A 13,236-nucleotide genomic window follows, 5' to 3' on the forward strand; every position below is an offset into this window, starting at 1 on the left:
GCTTTGGTTTTGCTCTTCGCGCGCGCGTTCACCCCTCTCCACGGTGCGCCGCACGCTGGGGCCGGCTCCGACGCGACGCCGCACCGGACTCCCCGCTGCGACGTTCGCCTTGGGTCGCCGGAGGACCACCCGCAGGACGCCGAAGCCAGGCCTTCCGCTGACGCTGCTGGGAGCCGCGACCCAGAGGAAGAACGCGAAGGCGACTCGAGGAAGAAGGCGGGACGAAAGAAAAGCAATGAGGCCGCAGTGACTTGGCCGTGTGCGTTGAGCTTATACGCGAGCGCATCGCTGACCGCTGCATATATATATAAGCATACGTGTTTGTGCGTGTGTTCGTATATCCGCATCATATATCCGCACGACCCCTTGCTTACGTGCTCTCCCTCTCCCACCCCTCTTCACCGCTTCGTCCCGGTATTCTCTGCAGTCGCGGTTTGTTACGCGCTATATCCTTGAGATGTATAGAAGCGACCGGCCCGTCGCCGAAGAAAAGATGCCACTTCTAGTGGGGGATAAACCGAGGACGGCGCCGGTCGAGGTCTCGCCGAGTTTGTCGACAGCGCGGCGAGATTTCGATTCTTTGCTTGCGCGTGCAGGCGCGGCGACGTTCATTTGCGTGCCGGAACTACAGCGCGGGCGCGTAATGCCTCTTTTCCCGGACGGTGCAAACTAACGATGGGCCGCCCAACGGCTGCCTGGAGGAAAAGCAGCGCACTTCCGAAGTGCCCGCGACGGCGAGTCCTTATACACTGTCGCGTCTGCTGAGTGGGCATCGTGGGTTTCCCGCAGAGAGTGTTCAAGTCTAAAACGCGCCGCGCTCTCGGTCGGATGCGTGCGTGCGTTGGCGGCGTGTGACCATTGTAAAGCCGGCGCACCGGCGCTCACCCGAGGCCCACATGCGAAGCGAATCGAAGCGGTTATATACGATGACCTGGACCTGCGCGTTTGCGCGGTTCCTGGGAAACGCGTTGCGCGCAATAAAACGGGCAGCGGCGAGCTTTGTTCGGCTATCGCCGGTTCTTCGAACCTAAACGCATCGCCTCTCGCGGCTGCCGTTCCTCAAACCCAGTGAGCGTCGCCCACGGGTACCGCAAATGGAGAACGCGTGTTAATAGGGAAGGGGTGGGAACAGTCGTATGCAACAGCTGGCCCCATTCGAAGCCCATATCGATCAATTCACCCGATGCTCTCGCTTGGTGTATGTGCCGCATGCGCACATTGCACCGTCGTGGTTGTACGCCGTTGTTTGCACGTCGCCACTATAACCTACATTCTGCCCTGCCACATGAACGTTAGTCAGACGTCTCCACGTTTTTGTCGTTGTTTGAAAGCATTGTGACCCTTGCATTATTTATTCTCGACCCAAACAGTCCAGCTGGAGCCTAGCTCTAGCTTTGCAGGCTACCCCTACGGAATCTGCGAAAGATACTGACCAGTTTCATTTCGTGTTACCTGCCGCTATGGCTCTTTTACGATGGCGTTCTTCGTGCTGAGCACGAGGTCACAGGTTGGTTTCCTGACGGGAATGCAAAACACACTCGTGTACCGTCGTTTGGGTCAGGCGTCTCTTCAGCCCGTATATTTTTGTTCTGGGACCTTAAACTCCACTGTCGAGGGCGAACAAACGCGGAAACAGGAAGGGGCGAGCAGAATTGATACTCGGATTAATGAGTTACGTACGTGACAAAAACAAGTTAACCTTTTTTTGCGTCAGTTAGGTATCGGTGCCACGTGGTTGTCTCCTGTAGTTCAGTCCTCTTTCGATGTTCAGGTGCTCTCTACCTCCCTTTTCTTTCTCTCTCCTTTTTTCCTCTTGTGATCATCCCTTTTTATGTGTCTCGTTGACCTGAGTGACGCGCGCATATGTGACATCAAGTCAGATTGAAGCGCTTGTCCTCGCGCTGTCGCGTTTCCGCGCTGCTCCACCATGGACAACGCAGTATACCAACATGCCCATAACTGAGAAGGAAAACAGAAGCCAGAAGCGCAAATAAAAACAAGGTGAAGACGAGTACAATGGGCTGCGGTGGGGCTAGTCCACTATGTGTGCCCGTCGTGTTCTTGTTTCTTTTTGCGCTTCTGTTTTTCCTTCTCAGTTATGAGCCAACTCGCCCCAAGAAAATGTCCTACCAACATGTCCATATCGCTACCACCTTAAAATCCCATGTCGTGGAAGACAAGAAACAACATCGTTTTAGCTTGTCCGTTACTGCGGTTATCGCAGGTGGACTGGGCGTTTTATCGGCGAGGCCTAGGCGTAAATGTGAGCCCGCAGCGGAGAAGCCACCTGGTGGCGCAGAGCTCAAGCAGACAAACACAGAGCCAATATTGTAACAGCTAAGTGTATTCTGTTTTCTAAATTTTCTAAAATAAGTCTAAATTGTTCGGAGAGGCGTAATTGTGTACCGATAATTCGCTGCTGCCGAAAATTTACATTAGCAGTGAAGAAGAATATACTTGGCTGATGCAATGTTAGCTCTATGTTTTTGTGGTTTAGCTCCGCCCCACGAGGTGACAGGGCACCTGTCGAGCCGCTCACGTTTATGCCTCCCGCCCATCCGGTAAAACGCACTGTCCGCCCTCGTGTACAGGAAGCCGGATAAGCTAAAACACCCTAATACTTTTTCGCCTTACGCTTGGGCGTTGCATTCACAAACATGCATTCACCATATAAGAAGAAGCGATTGCCTTATTGAAACACCTGCGGTAGCGAAGAAACTATACAACGCATTCTATGCCCCTGTCCTTCTTTTGAATATGAAATGGCATGGCCTCCGCATTACTTCAAGTTAGCTAGACGAACGACCTTTCTCATTGAACAAGACCTTGGGACCATCGTCGGATATCATAGCTGCAGAAGGCCAGGAGAGCGTTACTGGGATTCCTCAAGACAGCCGGAATCAGCGAAAGCCCGGTACTTTGGTGACTCCACTGGACATCAACTTTCTACTTACTGTCCCTTTCTTACTCCTCCCCTTTCTCCTTCCCCCAGTGCAGGGTATCCAACCAAGCTCAGCCCTGGTTAACTTCCCTGCATCTCATTTATCCTTCTCTTTCTTGGCCCTAAGACCTCACAGTTTATTTTAATTCACTATTTTTTTTTATTTTTCGCGCAAAAAACGTTCTTCCCGACCCCTTTTCTAAACCATGGTGCACACCAGTGTTTCTTTTTTCTTGGCGAAATCATGTCCTATTAAGCATGCAGAGAAAGAGATGCAACTTGCAATATAGCAACACTGTATGAACATGCGCGCTTTCCGAGGCTGCAAGACTCCTAACACACGGGGTTGCTGTCGGCTTCACGTGAATATAAAGTAAAATATGGTGGGCGCTCCGGCACAGCCAAGCGGCACGAAGCAGAGAAAGGAGCTACAGAAGTGTCTCCTTCATACCAACTCTCCTTTTGATACGTAGAACGGAAACAGCACAAAGAATGGTACAAGGGAAACAGAGCGTCGATTTTTACGGATTACAGCACTTCAGACTATAAGATGGCTCCCGTATCAAGGATACCATTGATGATAACCGTAGGCAGCACATTTGAATTACACAATAATAAATCATGCTGGTTTGCTGTCGAAGATGAATGTCCGATTCCCGCAAAACAGCTCGCCATCATGTCTGTGGAAGACAAAAAAAAACACGAATACGCACAAACAGATGATTTTTGCAACGCCTGCATTACAGATGGGGATGCGTGAAGTATTGAAGCATTTGCCCAGAAGTTCTTTTTTTCCGAATGGTGAGCGGATACCGCATTCAGGGTCGCGAAAGTATGTTCAGTATTAACGCCATCCACAGCATAGAGTACGTGATTATGCATACACGAAGCAACGCGTGCACATGAACGAGCACCGGCCGAATGACGTATATAGCGAAAGCGCGAAAACATGCCCGCACACCACGATCCGCTCCTGAAAGGACCATTTCATAAGCCATTCAAAAAAAAAAAAACTGATCTGCTTGGCGTTCCCTTACGCAAACAGCAAAATCAACCACTACCTCCTCGTGCCGCACGTATACAAACCACCCTGAATTACTGGCAGCTCGTCGAATTTTTGCGAACCCTCTTCCATACTCAAATGTAGCGAGGTCAATTTCGCCGAACCGCGGTTACGCCAATGTGCATCAGTCGACATAAGTATTAAATGTGTTCCAGTGTCTTCTTAAAGGCACGCTAAAGAGAAAAAATTGTTAAGCTGTATAGGGTGATTCTCATCCTCCAACAAAAAAGAAAAAAGAAAAGTATTATTACCGTGTGAGGGCGCCAGCTTATTCACCTCCCTGCCTTTCCTTATTCGCTCTCTTTCTCTCTTTCTCTCTCCATGGTAAGCCAGAAAATAAGCAAGCACTACAGATGGATGACGCCGCCTTGAAATTCGCGCACCACTTCACCGTGACGTCACGAACTTTACTGGCATCAGCTCGGGCTTAATTTTTTGAACTGAACTATAAGGTATGTATTAATAGTAAAGTGCCCAACGACTGTGTTGACAATGCTTCGAGAACTTCTGCTACATCACAATGCTCCAAATACCAGATAGATACTTTGCAGTCCGTGACGTCACAGCGACGTATACCAGCGCTGGCATTCCGAAGCGAATGAATGAATGAATGAGCAAGCCTTTATTGAAACAGGGACTTGTTGCTCTAGGTGGTAGGCTCCCTTATTCCAGGAACCCTCTGGCCTGGACCGCCCGTAGGGCCCGGACGACGAGTTGGCACTGGTCGAACCAGGTCCGGCTTAGAGATGGCAGCGTTTCAGGGAGGAGGCGGTCTGCTGCTGCTGGTTGTGTCGCTGTGATGTTTGCTCGTGAGTGCTTGTACTGCAGTAGTAAGTGTGCCAGGGTGTCTGGCACGTTGCAATGTGGACAGGTGTAGCTATATAGCGTCGGTTGATATGATGCAATAAGATGCAATAAGGTGGATAAGACGAAATAAGATTCCAAAGCGAAATTAATCTTTTAAAAAAATTGTAAGTGTACCCTTTATTACCTTCTGTAGTGATCAACCTATTACCACACAATTAACGCCAATAGAGTGTTGAAAGATAACTTTATTAGCCTAGTCTGATTTATTGTCTTTCTTAGTGTCCCTTTAACTATCAGCGGATGCAGCCATTCCGCCATTCGTCGGCTAACAAGTATAAAGTGTGCGCATATTCGAAATTTCGAATGCGAATCGAATAGACCCGGCTATTCGATTCATATTTTGACAGGTCGTAACTTGAACATTCGATTCGTATTCGATTCGATTCGGGAATTCACTGCTCGAAACTGTCGTATGTTTGTTTCTTCCGAATGTATAAGAGATAAAAACACCTATGGGAGTTTCGAGTGAGACAGAAGGAAGGACGTGACGACTTTCCGAACGATTCTGCTGCAGGATATCTGCGATTGTTGCTCAGGGGCACCGGTTTCTGAGCGAAACCACGGGACAGGTAACTTATGCTCAATAATTTCGACTAATGCGATAAGAATCTCTTACTTTTAGGCAACCTATTTACGAATTTGTTCTAATTTAATATTTGGCCAGTCTCACCATATTTGCACCCCTATAAAACAATATACGGGCTGTAGTATCTGTTTCTATATACTTCAGCGAACGCAACACTATACGTACATATGTTAACATGCTGTTCCCTTGTTACATTACTGTCATTGATTTCCCATATACCGCCATTGAACTATAGATTATGGGGGTTTACGCGCCAAAACTACGATCTGATTATGAGTCACGCCGTAGTGAAGGACTCCTGAATAATTTTGATCACCTCGGGTTATTTAACGTGCACCCTATGCATGGTTCAGTGGAGTTTTTCGCATTTCGCCCCCTATCGAAATTCGACCTCCGTGGCCGGGATTTGATCGTGCCCCCTAGGCCTTAGCAAACTTCGCTATTCGAACACTCCTACTATCAAGGCATTGCAGGTGCTGTTATATGCTTGCGCGAGAAATCTCAGTGCGATATTATCTTATTAACGAAGTTTCGCTAATTAACTTTGTTCTTGCTCACCTTATAGCACATGTGCCAACAGCCGAATCACAGTAATCTAGCAGGAATCTTTGGGTAGACCGCAGTTCTTTGGGAACACTGGTCTAGAGCTTTTAATTCTGATAAAGGCCGATTGTGCAACTGGTCCGGCACTCTGCACATCACTTTTCTCTGGGTACTATATCGCGCGCAGCCACATAATGTCTGCGAGCGTCTCATCGATGCTGCATGTGTTGCACTTGGGGCTGTTGGCCATTCCAATAAGGAGGGCATGAGAGTTCGTAAATGCTACGCCTATAGCCACAGACGGTACAGCGTGGTCTGTTAACGTCGTGTTAACCCAGGCAGTAGACTTATCTGCAGAGACAACGAACGCGAGTGACACATGGTGAAAACGCTCGAGTGCCACAGGGGCAAATTACATTCACGCGACAGCCGAAGCGTCTGTTAACGAAAGCGGAATCAAGACACATTGACCACTTTCATGTGCAGATCGGGTGGCGTTGTCGGCGGGCTCATTTCCGCTAATGTTGCAATGTCCTGGAAGCCATCGAAAGATTATGTTGTATCCCTTGTCGTAGCTGCGATCTGTCGAATTTCTGAGGCCATTTGTTCATTGGGTCCATGGCGCATTGGGCTTTGTATTCACTGAAGGGTTGCCTTGGAGTCACTAAAGCTTAGCACCTGTTTCGAGAAATACGGCTTCGAAATCTGTGGAGAAATTCATTCATGTTCCAGTTAAGACCTATCAGGAATGTGGGAAGTGAAGTTTCTGAAGAATGTGAGAGGAAAGGTCAATGGATTTAACCAAAGAATTTACATCTGTGGTTCAATTTTTGCATTATTCGTTCGCATCATTAATGCGTCTGTTTCCACTGAAGAAAAATCACCAGGCACTCTACAGAGAACCCCTATAATAGCGCGTGGTATATGCTATAAGGCCGCTAATTTAACTGCGATTTTCGCAATGAACCTTGATAGAGCGGACGGGCACAGCAGCAGCCGGCATCGAGCCTTCTCAATGTTGGTCTCCGTGTAAACTTCGCAGGCTTCGGTGATCTCCGAATATTTCAACATTAATTAAAGATGCACTTGGTAATTCTCGTGAGTCTTTAGGGATCCACTCACAAGTTGAGGTTGATCTTGATGTATACGTACTAAAAGTTTCCTGGCCTCTGCGAGCGCCTTTGACTGTCACGCTGTTCTTTGCGCGTTGAGCCGCCGAGTGTTCCTCGTCTCTCTCGTACTTCCCTGCCGTCAACGCGCTCCCTTGCGGGTTACCCTTCTCGTATACCTTCCGTCTTATATAGTGCACAATCAAGGAACGAACAACAGAGTTGTGCGAATTCGTTTTTAGCTGGAGTAACTGCTTGGTCCGCATTCAAGTTCGCTTTAGGGCGTTTTCGTACTACTCGGACACAATCAGAACGAGCGTTCGTCATCAGAGGAGCTCTGATTGTCACTCCGTCCGGGAGTTCAAGGACCGTCGAAAATGGAGTGACGCTTGGGACAAGCGTGTCATTTAAGGAGAAAAACAATTTTTTCCAGCGGTCGCTTTCATTGTTCCAGCATATTCGACTGGCCGTTTCAGAGTGGCCTTGCCGCGCTGAAAAGGTCGTGTAATACAGCCATTAATCGTCACTGGGAGGGCAAGCGGGGCGTCAGTGGAGATGTTAAAATCAGGTTGCTATACAGACTTGCGCAATCTCTAAACACAGCCACAGAGCCGTCTTTCAAGACGTTTCGTATCACTGCGAGAGCGCTCTAACTGCCAGTCGAATATGGCCACTGGAGTGTACCACAAACGCTTCCGTCACAGAGCAAGCTTTCGTCACCCCCTTCGTGGGCTCACCGTCTGTTACATTCGATGCATGCCACGGTGCGGTCTTTTTCTCCATTCGTCGCTTTTTTCGTGATTAATTAATTAATAATTCAGTAATTCAAATATTTAACTGAATATTTCGGTTGTAGTCGGAAATGTTCGCAACTATTTTCTCGCCGGCTTCTTCACAATCTATAGATTCTTTGACGACAAAGGCAGGATGATATAAAGTGGAATAAACAAATTGCGCAGACAAAGCAATTTTGTCAACTTAGTGAATGAGTGAATCGAGTGAATGAAAAAAAAAATGTGTGCATGTATGTTATCATGCTTAGTTCTTGTCTCGTCTGGACGTCTGTATTTTTGTCTAATTTATCGCGATCATATATGGCTTCAGCACCTCTTAGAACCTGCGTGCCAATCGTCCTAAAACTCTACTACAACCTATTCCACCAGAAACTCTGCTTTTTGATGCACACTTTCTTCGACTGTCGGCACGCCTTAATAGTATAATAAATACTTTCGCCGTTCGTATGCTTGGCTGCTCATTCAGAACGACTGCTCATATGCACCAGCGAGCCCCCACCGTGGTGACAGAGTCCTTCACTTTTCAATATCTCGTCCTATACAGCCCTATGGTGAGTTGTTCGAGTTGTTTGAACTTCACTGCGGAAACGCAGCGCAAAAATAAACGTCACGCAGAGCTGCGTCGTCTGTATATATGTATCCGGCTTTGTGTTCGTCTGTGGTTTCCGTCTTAGCTTTCCAAAGTGAAGTTCTTCGCGTTGGTACCGAAAGGTATGGCGTGCGTCGCTGACTGACAGCAATGCTGTGTTTACATTTTTCCGTGGCAACTCAGCCGTTGCCCTTCAAGGCGTTGACGCATAGGTGCATTCCACTGATAACCCAGCGACGCTGCATGGCGAGCAATCGGTTAAAGTGCGCGTGGAAAACGGAGGGACGTACATACGAACTTGCTTGCATTGTTTCACCTTTAAAGTTTGTTTGTTTGTTTTCGTACTGACGGCATGCCAACAGGGTAGAACTAGCACTCACCCTTGTGCTCCATGCTGGCACAGGCAATCAAATATATGTGATAAAATCGCTAAGGTGCCGTGTTAATAGCACTTTTTGGAACGAGAGTCCAAAACAGTTCTCTATAGGCGATATCAGATAACCTTGCCAAAAATCTCTCGAGAAACACGAGCAACGCCACGATAGCTGCGAGGGGACATGCAGATACACCAGCCCCCAGTCAAATATACTAGAACAAAAACAACTTTAACAATTTCCCGAAATCTAGGAGTCTACAGAAATGCATTAACGCGCTTCAGGCACTGCTTCACCGACAAGCCGAAGATTGCAAAATATTTCTTAAATACAGTGCGTGCTGCACTGCAGAATGTATAGGAAGTATTTTCAAGAGTAGTAATTGTTAATTATTTTTTTCTCTGGCCAGATACATATTCTGTATAAAACGTTCGTTTAATGGTGCTCCAAAATATCCAGGGACATTAATTCGCAATCTGCGTTCAGCATGGGTTGAAATGTAATGTATACTAGCAAACCACAGATGTGCGTTTAATATCATTTCACTGCGTCACCACATACAGGAAAAAAGACACGTCAGGATTTTTTTAACAATGAAGTCCGAACACGAATGGATACCAAGGAGAGTTGAAACGCATCTAGAGTGTGCGACGAGTAAGTACCACGGGTAAGGAAATGCCTGCCACTACGGCAGCGCTTCGTGTCGATCTTGGAAAGTGCTCTTGTCCTTGTCGTTTTGGGGCTGCAGGACAACATATTCCCTTTAAACACCAATGCTTTGTACATCTGGCCTTATGCTGAGACACCGAATTGACAGTGTGCCCAGTACATTTAGAACGCGAGGAACATTGATTTTGATGTCATATTCGCAAAGACTACACCCTCTAATGCTGGAAATACGACTGCATTGAATTCTTTATTTATGTCTCCCCAAGAACAGCATGGTTGTAATAAGTCTTCTAATTTGGTGCACAATGAACAAAAGACAGAACAATAGGTTATGAGCAGAATTACATATAACGAAATGCATATAAGATTTACAATGTACACGCAACTTACAAGAATAATTCAATAGTATATTTAAAAACCGAGTTATCATTTACGAAAGTATGAACATTGTCACTACCACTCATGCTGGTAAATAAACGTTGCAAACGTATTATGGGACTCAGATTACTGACTTTATTAACTCGAAACGATAAATACAGCTGAAAGACATGGGTCCGCAGCGCGTGCAATTGGTAAAAAAAAAACGAAAAAAAACCCCGACTTTCTATACAAATAAGGCTAGCTAAACATTTCGACAGAATTGCCTACCTGGTTGAGAAAGGATTAAGACTTTCAGGCTGACTCCAACCAAATAAGTTAATTTTATTAGCCCGACGTTCCGGAGCCTATTCGGCTCCTTCTTCAGGGGAGAATAATAACCCCCGAAGAATAACCCCTCAAGAAGGAGCCGAATAGGCTCCGAAACGTCGGGCTAATTAGCTTATTTGGATGGAGTCAGTCTGAAAGTCCTAAGAAATAAGGCTTACTCTTGCTTCGAATCAAAATCCACCCTTCTCCTTAGAAACACACGAAAGTAAAGAAGTATAACATTTACAATAGGTACAGTATTCTTATAAGGTGGTTCAGTGCCCAAGACACACCGAGATACTGACGTGGAGCCATTGTACAGAATGCGTGAACGCAACACCAGCGGCTACAGCAAGAAAGACAGCCATTGCAGCAAGCAAATGCGACATGCTGTTTATCAGTCCATCCACTTACAGCCGAAATACCGCAGCTTAAGCTAACGCTCATGACAACATATTACGTCATTGCTATTTAAAATATCTTTGACGTCGAAACTGTCGCAGTAATTCGTACGCCCCCATCACGAAGCGCATTCAGAGCGAAATCATCATAACCACGCGAATTGAAACTGCGAATGCTATCGAGCTTTCTTATTCTTGACGACTGTGTGAGGACGCAGCGTCGCGACGAAACAAATACCAACTTGGATGCAACAAATACTGCGCCAACTCCAGCCAGTAAACAACCAGCCCTGCGGCCTCTTCAGTTTTCTAATCTGCCGAGAGATGGCGACAAAAGTCCGCTGGTCTCTCAGTGCTCGCAGGAGTAAGCGAAGAGAGAGAGAGCGCGCCAAATTTTCTCTTCTCCTTTCGTTCCTCCTCGTGCGCGCTCTTCTCTCTTGGCCTGCTCGAAACAGGGGTGTCAGGGGTGGCACACTCTCAAGTTCAACTAATGGCCACAGAGGGCGAAAAAATCGACCGCGCGGCGCTGCTAAAGAAACAGGCATAGTACACAAATTAAAAAGGTTCCCCGTTGAGCGCATTATCTCCCGCTAGAGGCGCCGTAGTAAGCGCAATTTTAACCTTCAAACTTTCTTCAACAGTAAACGAAGCGTTTTTATCGCATGATAAAGACTACAAAAGTATAATTCCTAATTTTACATTGTACTTTTCATTACCAACTTTGTTGTTTTTTGTCATTTTAAACGCAAAATAGCGTTCAGCATCATCGACCTCCCACGTGACCTCTGGCCTGGATTTAAAATTTTTACTGGTATGTTCGCGTGCACGGCAGGTACGGATTCCTTGGTTCGTACATTGGTTGGTTAATTTGTGCTAACATCAGTTTATTGCGCTTCGATATCTCGCGTTATTTAGCTTGGGGTGTAAGCCTGAAAGCTAGGTTTCAGTCGTGAGCCATGTGGAACACGTCTGCATCGAAATGGGAGCCGGGTCCTGCTGCGACTGGGGACAGCAATACCGGTGAGTCGTTTAACATCACTGCTTCAATCGCTATGTAATTTATTCGTCTCGTTAACTTACAGGCGGAGGTAAGTTAACGAACTAGATGCAGCATTACATAAGGGCAGTCAGGACCCTCCGTTGCTGTTTCCGAAATAAACTTTCAGTTGCGAGGCCATGCACACATTCACGAAAGAGAAACGATATCGGAACGCGCGTCACATTTTTCATCTCGTTTTAGCCGTAGCCATAAGTGACTGAGTTGCCTTATCAATATATTTTTTTTTTCGAGTCCGCCGGCAACTTCTTTCGTTCACAGAACCGAATAACCTTTTGATAAACTGAAGCTTGAATTTAATGTATTAAACAGCTGCACACATGATAATTCACCCATATTTCGTACCTGTTGGTTCCAAATGTTCTTGCTGTTCAGTTTGGCTTACCTCAGGACATCTATTTTTGCAGTAGTGAAGCGGTGCATCACGTTCATGCACAAAAAGAATGCATCAATTCTAATAGCTTCACGTCTTTCATCTATTTGCTTGTGAAATCAGCAGTGTGATCTCTTCTAGTGTATAAACGAGCGCACAAATGTTCTTATTTGTGATCTTAATAATACTTAAGCTGTTGACATGCATTGTAGTTACGCAGACATCGATTTTACGGAGAGTAACCATATTTATTTACCATGCTGCTTAAGCGCCCTAGAACAAACAGTGTACATTTGCATGTGTTCTGTAGTCACAAACCGTTGCAATGTATATGTCGCACCGTTTCGCATTTTATATTGCAAAATTGTGCTTATTCAATTTCTGATGCAGTCAAAATTTCTGTTCCATACATGCAGTAATGAGGATGGCACCAGTATAAAGCAACACACTCCATGCACTAAACAGAAGCTGCTGCCTGCTACAACAAGGTCATTGTGTGGACTTTGGCTGCTACTACAAGGTAAACAACACCTGGTTCAGAAATAAATATGCCTGATATATGCTGTATTGGCTTGCTAGTCTTGAGATACATGTCATTTGTTTGTAGCAGACGATATGAACATTTGTTCATGTTTACAGTTCAGCATAATTAGTTCGAACATAAAAGAAAACACTACATGAGTTTGGATAATCTTTGCTGTATCTCATGTGCCATTGTTTTGCCCCAACAGAGTCTGTGCCAAGTACATCTTGGTCATCACGGGAGCCCCCATCTACACCAACAGGAAGGGGCTGGAGCTGAATTCACAAGACCACGAACAAAGAAGCCATTCCAGAATTATTTGGATGAGATATCAAGTCTACGGACGACTGTTTCAAGAGTGAAAAGAGCCTACGCCATCATTCCACCAGCACGGATATTGGCCGAGTCATCCAGGTACCTCAACAACAAAAATTATTTGTCTTCAGATGTACCTGCAACCTCTGAACAAGCACAGACGACGCTGGCTAAGAGTGTTCTGTCAGCTTGCCCTTCCTTAGGGAGCTCCCTGGCCTTGCCAATTCTTGCCAAGCATAATTTTGTTTCAATGAATGCACGCTTCTTCATTCCACACTTTTGTTAGAGATCATTCCTATTCCTCATACAAACATTAAAGGTCAACCGATTCTTTGCTCATACTTA

Source organism: Dermacentor albipictus, unplaced genomic scaffold (genome assembly GCF_038994185.2).
Source record: "Dermacentor albipictus isolate Rhodes 1998 colony unplaced genomic scaffold, USDA_Dalb.pri_finalv2 scaffold_13, whole genome shotgun sequence".
Lineage (NCBI taxonomy): Eukaryota > Metazoa > Arthropoda > Arachnida > Ixodida > Ixodidae > Dermacentor > Dermacentor albipictus.